The sequence below is a fragment of the Heliangelus exortis genome, chromosome 1 (assembly GCF_036169615.1).
Source record: "Heliangelus exortis chromosome 1, bHelExo1.hap1, whole genome shotgun sequence".
Classification (NCBI taxonomy): domain Eukaryota; kingdom Metazoa; phylum Chordata; class Aves; order Apodiformes; family Trochilidae; genus Heliangelus; species Heliangelus exortis.
Window position 1 is genome coordinate 120,194,911 of NC_092422.1, and position 16,276 is coordinate 120,211,186.

Consider the following 16,276-nt stretch of genomic DNA (forward strand, 5'->3'; position numbering starts at 1 on the left):
CCACCACACCAGCAAAGGCTCAGTTTTTTCAATATAACTGAAAAGCAGGTCTGTACAATGCCAAAGCCTACCTGATTATTTTTTGTACTGCAGCCTGGTCTTAGGAACTGCAATGAGGGATTTTACTTAAGGGCTGTAAAACACAAAGCAGAAAATGAACCTTGCCTTTAAGTTTATTATAACAGTTGTGGCACCCCTCCAGTTCTTTTTGACTGTTCACACTCTTTCTTGGCTCTCTAGCAGGCAGAGTGGTTCAGTTCTACCAATGCTAGGTGCAAGCTAATACTGAGCTACATTAACTACTCTCATTTACATTAAGGGATGTAGTAAGTACATCTATGTATGTATAAGTACATCTATGAGTACATAGATCTCATTACATAAAAAATCATGGTTTAGAGTGAAAAAAAAGATATAGGATAGGGGGTGAGTTTCACCTTCCTAACCTGAAAAGAATTTTTAACCTCAAATTGGTTCAATTACTTATTTAGAGGTAATTAAGGATCACAACCATCCATAGCCAGGTTTGGTAGTTTGGTTTTGCTTTTTTTTTACTTTTCTGCCTACTGTGAGGGGCATTAGCACAGCTAAGATAAGGGTGGCTATTACACTTGGAAGAGGAATTTTGGGGCTAATGTGCTATTTATATTAGGGGTCACAGGGGTTTTGGGGAGGTAGATTTCAGTCGGAACATAAGCCCGTGCAGAGATTGTGTTGCTTGAGGAACAGTAACCAGTCTGTGCTAGACTCTTGAAGACTTATTTGCTGGTTGAAACAGAGAAATAAACATGCATGGCTGGCTGTTAGTATGACTGTATTTTTATATATAAACTTAATTGCTTGAACTATCACTTGTACTTTCTGTCTTCAGGTTCATCTTAGTGTTTATCTTGTGTTCTAGATGACTCAGTGCTGTTAGGGTGAAGTGAATCGCTTTATTTTCTTACCTGGTTTGGTGTGTATTATAGAAAATAACAGTTGTAAAAAAAAATTAAAATTACTCTGAATGTTGTTGGAAATGGTCTATTTGAGCAGTTGCTGAGAACTGCAAGAGCTGTGAGTAGAATGACTGAAATATTTGAGTATTTTGGGATCCTTTTTTCAATGATTACATGAGGGCAGCTTTTAAAGTGAGCTTCTGCCTCATCTCTTTGTAACCATGCTGCTTTGATAATTGCATTCACATTGAGTGCTGCTCAGCTGACAACTTCAATCAAGTTTTCTTTAATGTCTCAGTGAAACCGTGTCTCAGCTTCAGAGGTCTGGCTCTCATATAAGGCATGTAATGTTTTTTAGCTTGCTGTTTGGATTCCTGGACACCTTGCCTGGTCATAAGAATCAGGTTCAGTTGTTTGCAAAAAAGAAAAAAAAAAGTATTTATTTAATCCTGATAAGCACAGAAATAGAAATTATATTCAGGAAAATACAAGAAGGTTCTGTCATCCACTCAAGTCATGACCCCTTTACGGTGGGAGTCCATAAATTTTCTTGCAGAATGCCCTGCCCTGAAAGAGAGCCTGGGCCATTTTGCACATACCTGAGCTTCATGAGTACAGCTGTCAAGCTACTGTGACCTGACTTGTGAGTATTTGCTTTCTGCTGCTGCTCTGATGTATACTGGAGGCAACTCTGCACACTGTTAGAGGTGAAGGGGTGACCAGCCAGCCCCAGTTCAGTATTTTACAATTTAAAACTCTGCCACAGGCAGAACAAATGAGCTCTCTTCTTTTATGTTGTTGGTTTTTTGGGGGGTTTTTTGAGTTGTTTTTTTTTTGGCTTTTTATGGCTGACCTCATGACAGACTCCTCCCTTCTTTCTTCCTTTCCCAGTTTCCACTCCCCCAAACTCTGACATCTCCTCTATATCCCTCCGATGGGGCTGTGGAGGGTCAGTGCATGGCATGAAGTGTGAGTGCAGCCTTGGAGCCTGTTCTGCTGTGCTGTGATACCCCAAACACGTGCTGCTGTCTGTGGGTTGGGTTTCTAGGCCTCGTGTGGCACTGTGCCTGTGCCCTTCTCTCAGGTTTGACTGAAGCTGATAGGCAGTCCGGTTGCATAAATCTTATTTCTTTAGAAATCCAGAATGAAAGTACGTCATGGGATTTGGGGAAAGAGGAGTGGCTAGAATCTGTTATTGCTGCCATGTTGCAGCTTCATTATAGTAAAGAGGGTTTTTTTGTTGGTTGGTTGGTTGGTTGGTTGGTTGGATGGTTTTTATGTTTAGGAAGTCTGGAGGCAAAGCAGACACCAAGATAAACTAGAACTAACCACTGAATGACCTAGGTTTATCACTGCATGTATTTTAGAGCTTAAAAGGGGAGTTCACCTCATTTTCTGCATGTTCATCCTGTTCTTTGACTCTTGTAACAGCTTTAAGTGTGCACTTAATATGTACTGGCATGCTGAAATAAAACTTGAAGAATTTCAAGGAGACCAGATCCTGTTAGGAAGAGAGGAATTGTTTATTATTTTTTAAATCTACAGGAACTATGTAAGGAGTTTTTATTTTTCTCTGTAGCAAGTAATTTTTCCTCTAGTTGGAGCAGGCAATACTAATTTAATGTAGAATAGGGTTACTTGCTATGGGGAGAAACTGTTGTCAACCTGAATGGCTACTCAGATAAGCCTTGAAACAAATCATGTCAGAGTATGAAAAAATGTTTGATTCTGTAAGAATGAAGCGAATGCACACCACTTTGAATGCACATGTACAAGATTCTTTAAACTGATCATCAAAATTAATTGTGCTTTATATTAACATGAGTACTGGAAATTGGGAAGTTAAGAAGATTTCAGTTCTTGCAGCAGTTTCCTCTAAATGTCTTTTTAGCATTATTAGCACCAAGGAACAAGCCTGTGTTTTATTTTCTTTGTATTTTATGGTCCTTGTAATATATCACTGTAGACACAGCAAAATGCCGTAGAGTAGGCATTTCCATATGCTAATCCTTTCCCTTAGAAGGGCACTTGACAAAGAGGTTAGAGACAATGTGAGTAATGATCCTTCAAAATCCCAAGGAAAATAGCACACCATGTACATCTGCTGCAGAATGAAAGATCTAGGTGATGCCTCAGTGATAGAGATGGGCGGGTGGATGATGTAAAACTTAACAGGAGACTTGGCTGCAGTGACCGTGAGATGATAGAATTCAGAATTCTTAGGGCAGTGAGGAAAGTGCAGAGCAGGCTCGCTACCCTCAATTTCAAGAGAGGAGACTTTGACCTCTTCAAGAATCTGCTTGGGAGGATACCATGGGGCAAAACCCTGGAGAGGAGAGTAGCCCAGGAAAGCTGGTCCATATTCAAGGATCACCTCTGCCATGCCCAGGAGAAATCTGTCAAAACAAAGAGGAAGTCTGGCAGGAATGCCAGGATGAGCAAGGAGCTCCTGGCCGCAGATAAATGTAAAAACAAGGCCTACAAAAGTTGGAAGCAAGGACAGGTAAACTGGGAGGTGTACAGGGAAGTCAGGGAAGCCGGGGATCAGGTTAAGAAAGCCAAAGTGAAGGAAGAATTGAATCTGGCCAGAGACTGCTAAAGACAACAAGAAAAATTTCTACAGGAATGTCAGTAATAAGAAGACCGGGGAAAATGTGGGCTCTCTTCAGAAGGAAGCAGGAGACCTGGTCATGCAGGACTTGGAAAAGGCTGAGATATTCAGTGACTATTTTGCCTTAATCTTCACCCACTGGCAAGGGCTCTCGTCAAACCACCCAAGTCACAGAGGACAAAGGGAGAGACTGAGAAAAGGAAGATCCCCCTCCTATAGGAGAAGAGCAGGTTCAAGACCATCTCAAGAACCTGAAGGTGCACAAGTCTGTGGGACCAGATGGGATTCATCTGCAGCTCTTGGAAGAACTGGTGGATGAAGTTGCAAAGCCACAGTCCATCATCTTTGAGAAGTCATGGCAGTCTGGTGAAGCTCCCATTGACTGGTGAAGGGGAAACATGACCCCCATTTTTAAAAAGGGAAAAAAAGAAGAGGTGGGGAACTACAGATGAATCAGTCTCACCTCTGTGCCCAGCAAGATCCTCCTAAGGGCCCTGCTAAGGCACATGGAAAATGAAGAAGTGGTGACAGTCAGTATGGCTTCACTAAGAGCAAAACCTGCCTGACAGATCTGATGGCCTTTTCCAATGGAATCACTGCATTGGTAGAAAAAGGGAGAGCAACAGACATGATGTACCTGGACCTGTGTAAAGTGTTCAACACTGTCCTGCATGATATTCTGATATTTAAACTGGAACAATGTGGATTTGATGGACAGACCACTCAGTAGATAAGGATAAGTTTTGATGTTCAGATTCACAGAGCTGTGTTTGATGGCTCGATGTGAAAATGGTCACCAATCTTGTGTGGCATTCCTCAAGGGTTGGTACTCAGACTGCTGCTGTTTAACATCTTTGTTGGCACCAGGGACACCCTCAGCAAGTTTGCTGATGTCCCCAGACTGTGTGGTGAGGTTGACACGTGGCAGGAAGGGGTGGCATCCAGAGGGACCTTGACAGGCTTGAGAGGTGGCTTGTGCAAACTGCAGGAAGTGCAGGTGCAAGGTTCTGCACCTGGGTGAGGGCAATCCCAAACACAGATACAGTCTGGTTGGAGACTGGTTTGAAAACAGCTCTGAGAAGGACTTGGGGGTGATAGTTGATGAGAAGCTTAGCATGAACTGGCAATGGGAGCTTGCAGCCCAGAAAGCCAATCTATGTCCTGGACTGCATCAAAAGAAGTATGGCCAGCAAGTCAGCAGCCTCCCAGTACCTGGAAGCTGGAGAGTATTTATAGGGCATAGGGCAATAGCTTTAATCTAAAAGAGGGAAGATTTAGGTTAGATGTTAGGAAAAAATTCTTAAGTGTGATGAGACATTGAAACAGGTTGCCCTGGGAGCTTGTGGGTGCCCCATCATTGGAAGTGCTCACAGCCAGGTTGGATGGGCTTTGGGCAACCCAGTCCAGTGGGAGTTGTCCCTGCCCATGCAGAGGTGTTGGAACTAGTCCATTTTTAAAGTATCTTCCAACCCACCCAAACGATTCTATGATAAGACTGTTCATAACTGTTAAAGGCTTTAGCAGTAAAGCAGTTATTTGGGAATGTGGCCAGATGCAGTACCATTTTGCTTGGTAAATTGCCTTGTCTCTTTGAAAAAATAGTCCTTTACTCAGTATTTTGATGAAAAGCTTTAGTAACCAGGCCAGTATACATTACTCATATAGTAAATCTGGTGTCTCTTGTGGCACTTAAAGGAACAACAGCTGTTAAAGTCAAACTTCTGTACAAAAAGTTTTATTCACTCATGCCATCTGAGATACTCTGAACTAATATGTTTCAGTGAGCAAAAGGATTTTTCTCCCTTTATCTTCTCCCACCCCTTTCCTTTTCTCTCTCTCCTCCACTGATAATTTTTGTGCAGTTTCATGGACTCTTTCACTGGCCTATGAGAAGATAAAAGCTGTATCTGAAACAACTTTTTATACTATTTATAAGAAATGACATTACTCTATGTTATAATGCCCAGTTAAGGAGATGTGTGCATCTAACCTGATAACAGTTTGTCAGATCAAAGTCTTGGAATAGCTTTTCACTGACACAACGTAGTGACAACATCAAAAGAAATTTCGACATCGCTGCACTCAAGGATCAAGGTTACTTCTCCCATATAAACAACTTTAATTTGGGATCTTGCAGAAATTTATTCTTGAGGAGATTAAAACAGCCCTTCATCTGTGCAGCTGGTACATCTCTAGGGGCAGATGGATTGCCTTTAAATAATTACTAATCCCTGTTTTTGCAAATGAATTACAGTCCTTTCCTTGTGGAAAGTCCTGCATTCTGACAAATAAACCCCTTGATGGGCTTCACACTCCAGTAGGGAAAAAAAAAAACCCAGAATATGATGATGGAAAAGACTGAAATTTGTTGTGTCATTTCTTCTGTTAAACATGTTTTTCAAGAAGACAATGGTTAACAGATTAGAATGGATAACTACCAAATTAATTCACACAGATCAGACAGGCTTTATGAACTGCAGATACTCAGCTGATAGGATGAGGGTGTTCTTAATTTGTCAAATATAACTACTGATAAGGAACAGACCGTTTTCTGCCCTGCTCCTCAGAGTGATAGCAGCTTCAGCTTGCCAGTTTTTCAGTGCCTGCAATTGTACTTACATTATAAGCAGGTCTCTACTACTCTGTCCTTAGAGAGCTCTGCACAGTCTCATGTCAATCTTTCACACTCCAGGGAGACAATATCCTGTGACAGGGAATCACATAGCCCAGCTTTGGGATCAGTGACTGACTCAAGTTTGGGATATTAAGACAAAATCTTAATCACATCAACCTTTAGTTTGGAAGCAGGACCTCAGTTTAGGTTACCCAAGCACTTGTTAAGCTGACTCTTGAGTATTTCCAGTGAGGGAGATTCCACCATCTTTCTAAGCAATCTATCTCAATGTTCTATGTTCTCCCACCCAAGGATTTTTTTTCCCCTTGTACCCAGAGCAGTTTTTTCCCTGAACAACTTATTTTTTGCCCTGCCAAGATGCATCCTTGTGAAGAAAGTAGCACTGTCTTCTGTAACTGTCTTTTAGCTACTGAAAGACAATGAATAAATAGCCTTCTGGAAAGTGAGAGTCTTTTATGTGTTGGGCAGAACATCTTTTCTGACCTTAGTGTCTGCTGAAAGCCCTAATATTAACATTGTATAAGCTGAAAGTTTTATTTCAAACTAGTGTGTAACCATCTCTTGAGAGCGTATTAATTTGGAATTCTGTCCCTAAGCATGCATCTTTTATCTTCTGTAATAGAAGTCAATGCCTTAAGATTTTCCAGTATTAAGAAATGGGCGTCGATAATGTATGTCTGGTTTTTCGTTTTGAAGGATCCTTGGTTGCTTTAAAAATGGGGTTTACAGATTGTGCCTAAGAGCTACTGGTGATCAGCCTGTGAAATCTGAGAGTGAATGTGGATGACAGCACTTTGCAGCAGTAATGTAGCAGTGTACCATGCCAGGCCTTAAGTGGTCTGGTTTTTTACTGCTTGAGAATGCAGGACACTGTGTAGAAATCTGTTTCAGATTCTTTGGCTTTTAAGTCTTTCTTTCTTTATATTAAAATTAAAAAAAAATTATATCTTACATAGGGAGAATGTTTACAATGTATCAAGGTAGTCCTGTGGTAGACATTTTGAAGGTTTTGATGCCTGGGAACATTCATTAGGGAACAATTCCCCCTAGCCCCTCCCTGTACTGCTTGGTATTGATGTAGTCTTTCAGACTGTAGTTAGAGGTTATTGATATTTGAGAGCGTCTATATAAACATAGAAGTAGGGACAAAACTGAGGCACTTACATAAATGGAGCTAAAAGTGCTACAGAATAGCAGTTGGCACTCTTTGGGAGGCACTGAACTGTAATAAGGTTTCTATGAAATTATCAAGACACTCTCAGTCCTTTTTTGCAGCATAATACACAAACCTGGCCTCTAATTACAGGACAGGTGCAAACCATCGTTATGTTTGGAATAATACTTTGTAGAAAGAGAAACTGCACCTTTCAATTCATCAGCTCTGTTCTCTTTGTATGTTCAGAAATCTGTAACTCCTGATTCTATTGATTAAGCTTTGATTATTTTTTATTTGCTTTAAACCTACAGAGTTCTAGAAATTTTTTTTTCTCTTTATTTTCAGTCTCAGGCCAAGTTATTTGCCAAAGTTACAATTTCTGAACCTTTGTTTTCAGTGTCTAAGGCAGAAAGCATTAAAGTTGGCTTAAAAGGAAAAGAATGCAAGGAAAATCCTTGGAATACAAGAAACATAGGATTTCGGAGTGCAGTTTATGCCATCTTGTTTTAATTGGAATCAGGTTTAAAAGTCTGGATTTAAGTAGTTTTTCTTCAAAAAGAGACAAACATACAGAATCTTTTAATTACTGAGTCTGTGAAATTATCTCACCTTAGCTTACAGTAGAAGGGAATAACCCCATTATTGATAAATATTTCATGAAACAGTTCCCTTGCCACTGTAATACAAACACTAAATACTAACACAAGAGTGTCCTGTAATAAAACCAACAGCACTGTTGGAGACAGGGAAGTAGAAGAGTGTGAGATGTGGTCAATTCAGAAAAGCTGGGTTTCAAATACAGGATAGGATTATGAGTTCATAAAACTCTTCTGAAAAGTGTCTGGGTTGCCTGAGAGAATGTTTTGTTTGTCAGGGAAGGGACTAGAGCAACACTAGAAAGGAGCATATGAGAAAAATAACACAGAGGGAAAACCATAGGCTGGATAAAATCCAGGGAGCAAGATGTATTTCATGTCAGTATCTTTCATATTTGATATCCAAACCTGAATAGGTCTGTTTTATAGACACCGATATTATACGGTTAAAACAACAACAAAACCAAGCAAAACATTACCACATGGATTACATTATTGCAGATTTTCTATTAGCTTTTTCTTTAAAAGCGAAGAAATTGAGAACCCCTTTTCAGCAAATCAGGTTAGCTTTGAAGTTAATCTAGACATTTTTATTTCGGAGAGAAGAGGGAAAGATCATGTATGTATAATTACTATGGGCATCAAATTTAACTCCTATGTAGTATGTTTGGACCAATACTAACACTGTCTGCCTTTATGTGATATTACATGTTGGAAGCCGTTAGTTTATGTTGTATTAAAACACATAATGTACTAAGCATTTATGGGTATGTATTTGATACATTTGTCTGAAGCACTCTGCAGAGCATAGCATGAAGCTTCATACTGGTTGGTTCTGAAACAAAATAGCAGCATCCCAATTAATTTGTGAATGGAAAATATCTTCCTGTGAAGAATTAATGAAGTGCTGCTTCTAAAGGACGATTGACTGTAACTGCCGCATACTTGTTACATACTTAAATAGATCAAAGCAGACCGAATTACACAAGTAGTTTTCCTCTCAAAAAAACCCTACTTCTTTGTCTTTCACATGCCACTATGAGGAATTTTTGCAAGATTCTTGGTTTCTGTCTGCTGATCGAGGGTATCTTTTTTTTTCTCATTTCTGAGAGACACTGATGGTACCAGTAAACATTTTCAAAACTCAAGTGAATGTGGGCTTGGCTTTTGGGAAAGAGTCAAACATGCTTACATCCATTCTTTACACCCCATATTAGGCTCTGAATGCCTGGTATTGCAGCTAGCACACCATGTTCTGAGCAAGTGTAAATGAGTCTTTCTTAACAGCTAATGGTTGGTCTAGATCTTGAAGGTCTTTTCCAACCAAGGCTGTGATTCTGTAATTAATGTGGGTGTGGTCATAAAACTTTGTTTTGGTGTTATACTTCTGTCTTTACAAAAGCTCATTAATATACTGTAAATTTAAGCATCTCGTACTGTAAATCAGGTAACTGAACTCCTGCATCATTTTTGTGCCTTGGCAGACAGGGTCACTTCAGTCTGTACTCCAATTTTTTCTCCTTTCTTTTCCTCCGTTGTAATTTTTAATCTCTCACAATCTTGTAACAGGAGCTGACACCGATCACAAAGCTCATGAATAGCAGCACCTTACATAAACCTGCTGGATTATAGTAAGAGGTTTACCTTGGGTTCATTTTTACACCCATTCTTGGATCTCGTGCAGAACAGATGAGAACCATTTAGCCTCATTCTTGCAAGATGAGTAAGGTGACTGAAGTCTCTGCCTCCACTTGGGATTGAAATCTGACTTTGTTGTTGGCAAAGGAGAAAGCATTAATTGCATGATTGTAACATTACATGTGCATCCTATTTTTAATGCTGAAGTTGACCATATCACACAGGGTTACTGCACAACATGCAAGAAGCTTTATTGTGAGAGTAGATAAACTTTATTGCAAGGACAGATGCAGGTGCTCAGGTAGGATTATTTTATAGATCTAAAGAGCTTCAAGACAGGGAGGAGTCAGTGGACTTTATTCTGAATCTATGTAGAAGATTACTGAAAGCTGTAGAAGACTCCATCCCAAACCAGTAGATGAAATGTGGCTGTTAATGCAGTGGTTTGTTCAGAACTTGTGAAGTGCTGTTAATTGTACTTCTGGCGTGTTTGAGTTACAGTGAATTAAGCAAAAAATATTTTGCATGCATTTAGGAATTTCTCTCTTGAAAGACAAAAGGAGCTATGTGAGGGGAATGGTTAACAAAATAGCTTGTCACCACAGTTTGTAGACCTCAGGGAGGGCTGGGAATAGGCTGGGGACTGAGTGGCTGTAGAGGCTAGGTCTGACCCATGTTTCCAGATATTTCTGCCCTGGGTCATGTTGTGGGCCTAGCAGAGGGGAATCTTGTGGCTTGAACCCAGCCTACTCTGCTGACAACTTTCAGCTGTGAGGTTACTGGCTCTGGCAGGTATTCCTTAGACAGTTTGACTCCTTTATGAAATCTGTGTCTCTTTGACCTTAAGGTGGAGCCTGGGATCAGGTTTTGCTTGGAAATGCTGCTGGTAAACAGCTTTCTGATAACTTACAGACCTCTGAGGGGATTGCTCTCCAGTAAGGTAATTGGTCTGCCACTTTCAGTGATGTCTGAAATTGGAGGCTGGGGCTGGTGATGAGTTAATGGGAAAGAGAGCCTAAAATAATGCTGGAAGTTAGTTGCCCATTGTAGACATCTGGGTCTCTGCCAGCCCTGACACAGTGGTTTTAAGTGTCCCCATTCATAGAATCACACCTGTTTATACTTAAGTGCCAAAAAGTTAATATTTTAGCAATTAAGGCATCCACTCAATTGTGGGAGGAATGTGCCTAGAAATGTTCCTTCATGGCATAATTGAGGAGGCTTCAGAGATGTGTGCTGCCTTTTAAAAATGAATGCTTACATCATTCTTGTTCTTTGTTCAGGTGGAGCCATATGTATGAGGGCTGTTTTTTTTAATATGTTTGTATTAAATTTTCATAGTTCTCCTAATACATAGACAGCAGCTGTCAATTAATTCAGAACAGCAGGCTGCTAATGAAAGACAGCCTCTCTGGAACAGAAGTAAAAGCATAGCCACCTGATTTTGCTCAGGGATTTGTACACATTAGACAGGGTTAGAAGAGTTCTTGTGTTAATGATGCTCTCCTACTCTGTCCAAGAAGAAGAGATGCCATCACTCATGATAGGCCAAAGCCTTCTGCTACTTGCTAGCTTCTTTTAATCCATAGTCAACTGACCATCACTTGAACTGGGTTGGAAGAGAAGCACCTGTACCTTACCTCTGGAACAAGAAAAAAAAAAGAAAAAAGAAAAAAGGTTCTTATTTACCACTCTTTTTTTTTTTTCTGTCTCACTTTCTTGTCTCTACTTTCTTTTTTTGGTCTTCAATTTTTAAAGCATGGTTTTGAAGATCTGATTTCTGATGTGTCATCCCATGGGCATATCAGGAATATGATGTTGCTGCCTTCCTGCTCCTGGCTGACAGCTTTCTACTCTCCTGATCTCATTTTTTCTGTGCAGTAAAAAGCACTTCTCTGTGTACATTTTTGTGTACTGGGAGGGGACAGTGGTTAGCACTGCACATTTTTTTACATCATTGATGACCGAGGCTTGGTTTGTCTTATATTATTTCCATTACAAGGGGTCCCTGACTTGAAGATGGGCTTCCTGATGGTTTTACAGATAACTGGTATTAAACTGGTGCAGCTGTAGTGAGAAAAGCCGCTTTCCTTCTACAGGTGTGATAAAGAATTTAAACCGTAAAGAGAGTTTGGCTCTGAAGTGCTGAGCTTTTCAGAGACCAAATTTTGAATCTGAAATAGGAAAGCAGAATAGCAATGATAAAGGAAGGTCTGCTGATTCTGAATGACTTCACTGTCATAAAGATAAGGTCTTGACACGAAACAGCGTTTATTAAATTAATTTTGAATTTGACTGGTAGCTCTTGTCCTTTAAACAGATATTTTCATCAGTAAATTGGAAAAGATTACTGTATATAACTCAGTTAGAAAGAAGCTCCAAGGTGATTAACAGAAATTATTATGGAATCAGAGAGCTTTCAATAAAAGAAGACACTGAAAAGATAAATGCTTAGATTAATGAAGGACAGATGACATGGAATATAATAGAGGATTACAAAATAATGAATTATGGGATGATGCCTAAATAGAGGATGGAGCTGAAAGGTTTAATACTGACTGATTAAGAGGAAGTTGTTGTGTATTTTTACATATGGAACCTATGGAACTCATTGCTGTAAGATTATGAGGCTAAGTTCTCAGCAGAATTTAAGGATTAGCTGTTCATGGAGATGAAGCAACATATTCAGTGCTCTAGAAGATGAGATGAATGCCCTGTAATTAAAGGGATATAGTTTCTTATGCTAAAAGACATAAACAGCCTGTTTCAAAGCATCTGCTACCTGGCAGAATAGGCCTATCTACCTGGGCATTTGCCCCTCATAATTTTATTTTTCCTCACTGACTATCAGGAGAATTGGTCAGGTAGCTTTGAAACATTAAAAAAAAAAAAAAGTCGATTATAGTTACTATATACAGAACCAGCTATTAAAGTCTTGTTTTCTGCCTAGATTGTAGTCTGTTAAATGTGTTGACCTGATCTCCATATATACATTGCCAAGCCCAAGAAGACTCAATTTCCAGGGCTTATCAGAAACAAAAAATAAATAGACTTTCTTGATTTTAGTTTGTAAATGTGCAAGTATCAGTGGTGAATTGCATTCTAACATCAGTTTTCCTAGGGCTTTTTCCGGCTTTAGCATAGTCCATTTTGTTGTTTGTAAAGTGAAAAGAAGGCCCCAAAAGATCCATGTGCTAGCACAGATGTTTTGATTTAGAAGCTTAAATGTAGCAGGATTTCTCTTTTTTATAAAGTTATGATTCTCTGGTTTTTTTGGAAACTCAGGTATTCTTTTTGCTCAGTCTGAGGGTCTCTGAGGGACACCTGGCATGATAGCGTGACATAGCCACACTTTCTTAGGTTTGGGACTCCGTGTTACATTTTGACCCTCATATCCCATGTCTTCTGTGCATTAAGATGTTAAATCATCATCTGCATCTGGTCACAGTGGGTTAAGGTTCCTGACATGGTTTATAACTTTCATTTGTATGATTTTGAGACAGAATGAGGTTTTGGTGTGAAATCCTAAAAGAGAAATCTAAGCCACATGAGCACTTTTGACAGTAAATTGTTTTTAATGGAAATGTTGGGGACCAAGTAACAAAGGATGTTTGTCGCAGTGGAAAATCTTGTAACGGGATCTTATTTGCTTGATCAGCCCTCTAGTGAGGGCATCATGTCAGAAGGACAAACTGTTCTTATTGGTATATGTAAGTATAAACTACATTAATTTAGGCCATTCAGAGAGATTTTTGCCTTTTTGCCTCCTGGCTGTAAGGAGCATTACTCTGTTGCTGATGAAGCAACTGTGAGCTGTTATGCTAGTGCCCTTATGTCAGAGGAAACAGGTATATTAATTTCCTCTCCAGTAACAATTTCAGGAAAAGGTAATTTCTCTGGGTGAAGTCAGAACTGATGAAGGTGGGTGTTGGATTGATGTGGTTAGGCTCTCAATTCCTGTGTCTATAAAGAGAGATCCTTTCCCCATAAATCTCAAACTCAGTGTCTTCCCGGGGGCTCTGCTTCACACAGTTCCTTCATGCTGGAGTGCTGTCCCACTCCTGTCTTTCTGCCAGCTCTCCTTTTCTTCAGCCAGACCAATGCCAAATGAAGTTCCAGCCTCTGAGAACCTATCTGAATATCTGTGTTTTCCTTCCAACTTATACTCTACCTATACTTACTTGTCCCAGGTCCTTTTACCTGGCCTCTGTAAGTGGCTTTTTTTTCTACAAGTGGAACTGAGGGTCAGATGATGCCTGTTGGATACTCTTGGTCCTGCAGCAGGGTGAAGACAGAAGGACATGAGCTTGTCTCTGCCCTCTCTCACAAAATATTAGAAGAGAATAATTTACTGGTCAGAATGCAGGTACCAGCTGTGAGCACATCTGTTTCTTAATGAATCCTGTCTCCTCCTCTGTCATCTGTGTGTCCATCAAATACCCAAGGAAACAGTGGTTTTCTGAACGTATTAGAAGTGGCTGCTTTTCATCCTAGTAGAGAAACTAAATATGCATTTCTCTCTTGGCATTCTTCTCATCTCTTCTCACTTGGCAGTGATTGTGTTCATATATGCTCTAAATAATGTGGGAAGTTAGGACCAGTGATTGGAATCTCCAAAACTGTTTGTAATGGAAACTTTTCATGTTGGAAAATGCAGTTTTGTGAAAGATAAATGCACCCTTGACAGCCCTGGGAACTCCAGGTATTTTGGTTTGGTTGAACCTCTAAGCGATTTGTTGTTGAAGCAGGAGCATGAAGTCCTGTTGTTTTGGTTTTTTCTTCCTCTCATGTGATACTAATTTCACGTAGGAGAAAAATTTTCATTTTTTGGAGTTTCTTTTCCCTTTGAGCTTACTCCAAAATAAATTTGGTGAGATGTTTTTTTTTGTTTGTTTGTTTTAAATCTGAGCTTTCATGCCTTGACAACTGTATGCAATTGTTGTAAATTATTCCTTCTGACACTTGTTACATATCTCCTTCTCCTGGCCTTCCAGGATTTGGAATGATGTAGTCACCAAGTTTATCCTCAGCAGCCTTGGTTCTTTCTCTGCCTTGCTACCCTGAGGAAAGCTTGTATAACTGAGTTCTTGGTCAATATAATTCAAAAGAAAAGAATGATTTTAAGAACCCTATCCTTTAAACAGTTGTTAGTGTATGCATTTGTGTGTTTCTCTGGAGGGCTTGGTATTGTTCTGAAGTCATGTGTCAGAGTCACTAAAACTCATGATTTCTAAAAATAATTGAGAATGTTTAGTGTAGTAGTGGAGACCATGTGTGGTGCAGATTCAGTTTGCTTTTCTGCCAGCAATTTCCTATTCATCCTCAGCAAATGTCTCGGTCCTCAAGTTTCCCATATTTAAAATGGTGACAGTAGCACTATCCTACATAATAGAAACTTCAAGGTAAAATATATAATAAGTTCTAAAATGTCTCATAAATCGTGGTGACTGGAGTTATATTTTCCATTTTTAAAAACTTCTGGAGTTTAATATTTTCAAGTCAAGAGTCATGGGAAACTATAACAAAAGCTTAGGATATTTTTACGTAGCCTTTAGTGTTTGTTCCTGTTCTTGCTTAATGTAATACCTCTCCATCTCACTGGATCAGCAAGATCATTTAAGGGGAATGTCTTGTAAAATGGGTTTGCAACTTTTAGCAGTGGAAAAATAGGCATAATTTTTATATATTGCTGAAAAACATTTTATGTCTGTGTTATGTCTGTATAAAGACATGGTTGTAAATATGTTCATAAACGTGGTCAGATTTTGCTGTTTTGAAGCATGGTTCCACAAGTCAGTTGTGCACAACCAGCTGATAGGGCAGAAGCAAACATGGGTTCTGCAGTGCTCTAGCTGGGCATAATTGTCACTGAAGTTCTGGTTTGAGAAAACTAAGGGCTGAGACAAAATGTTAACTAATTTGTGACTTCTGATAAAACCTGAAGTTGTTCAGATCTGTATTTTGAGGACAATTGTAGACTGTTCCTTGGAGGGAACCTAGTAAATCAGTTTCAGTAGGACAACCAGCCTGTATTATTTGGGCATTATTATTAATCCACTTCCTTTGCATTTTTCTGCTACTTCCATAACATCCATTTTCATATGTGGTTTCTGGAAGTGGCCTAAATTCTTACCCTTAATACTTGGCTGAGCTATTTGGGTGTGATGGACTGGTGTTTGTTGCCTCGTCCCAGACAAGCGTGTGTGGAACTGAAATGATTTTTGTTGATGTGGAGTCATCTCTCAGCAACAAAATTCTGTGATTCAGTAATCAAAGATTAATGAAGTACTGAGTGAGTTTCTGAATGTTTTTCATGCCCTAACTACTTAACATAGGTGAGATCCATAGTGAAACAAAACATTTGCTCCTGTGCTGAGGTTACACTGTCAAGTGGTGTGACTGTGAGGTGCTGATGTATGGCCCTGTAGCAATGCCTACCACTGAAGTCTCAATCAGAGGCAGAGTTAAGTACAGTGGCCAGTCAAAACACAGCTGTATGAACTGGTTACAGCTTTTTCACTGCTGCTTTTTTTTTTTCCTTTTTTTTTTTTTTCCCTTTTTTTTTTTCCCCCCAACAAACGAGCAGTTCTGTGTGATTTATTAACTGAGCTACATAAATATTGAGTTAGAGTTCCAGCAGGAGGAAGTGACATCTAATCTATAAAGCTGCTTCATCCTGCAAATTCAAGTGGTGGAAGGTTA

General features: G+C 39.6%; 1 protein-coding gene across 4 annotated transcripts in view; it reads left to right on the forward strand.

Moving 5' to 3' along the window:
• TSPAN9 (tetraspanin 9) overlaps nucleotides 1–16,276 on the forward strand; it is a 167,567-nt gene that overhangs the window by 57,402 nt on the left and 93,889 nt on the right. The window lies entirely within an intron of this gene.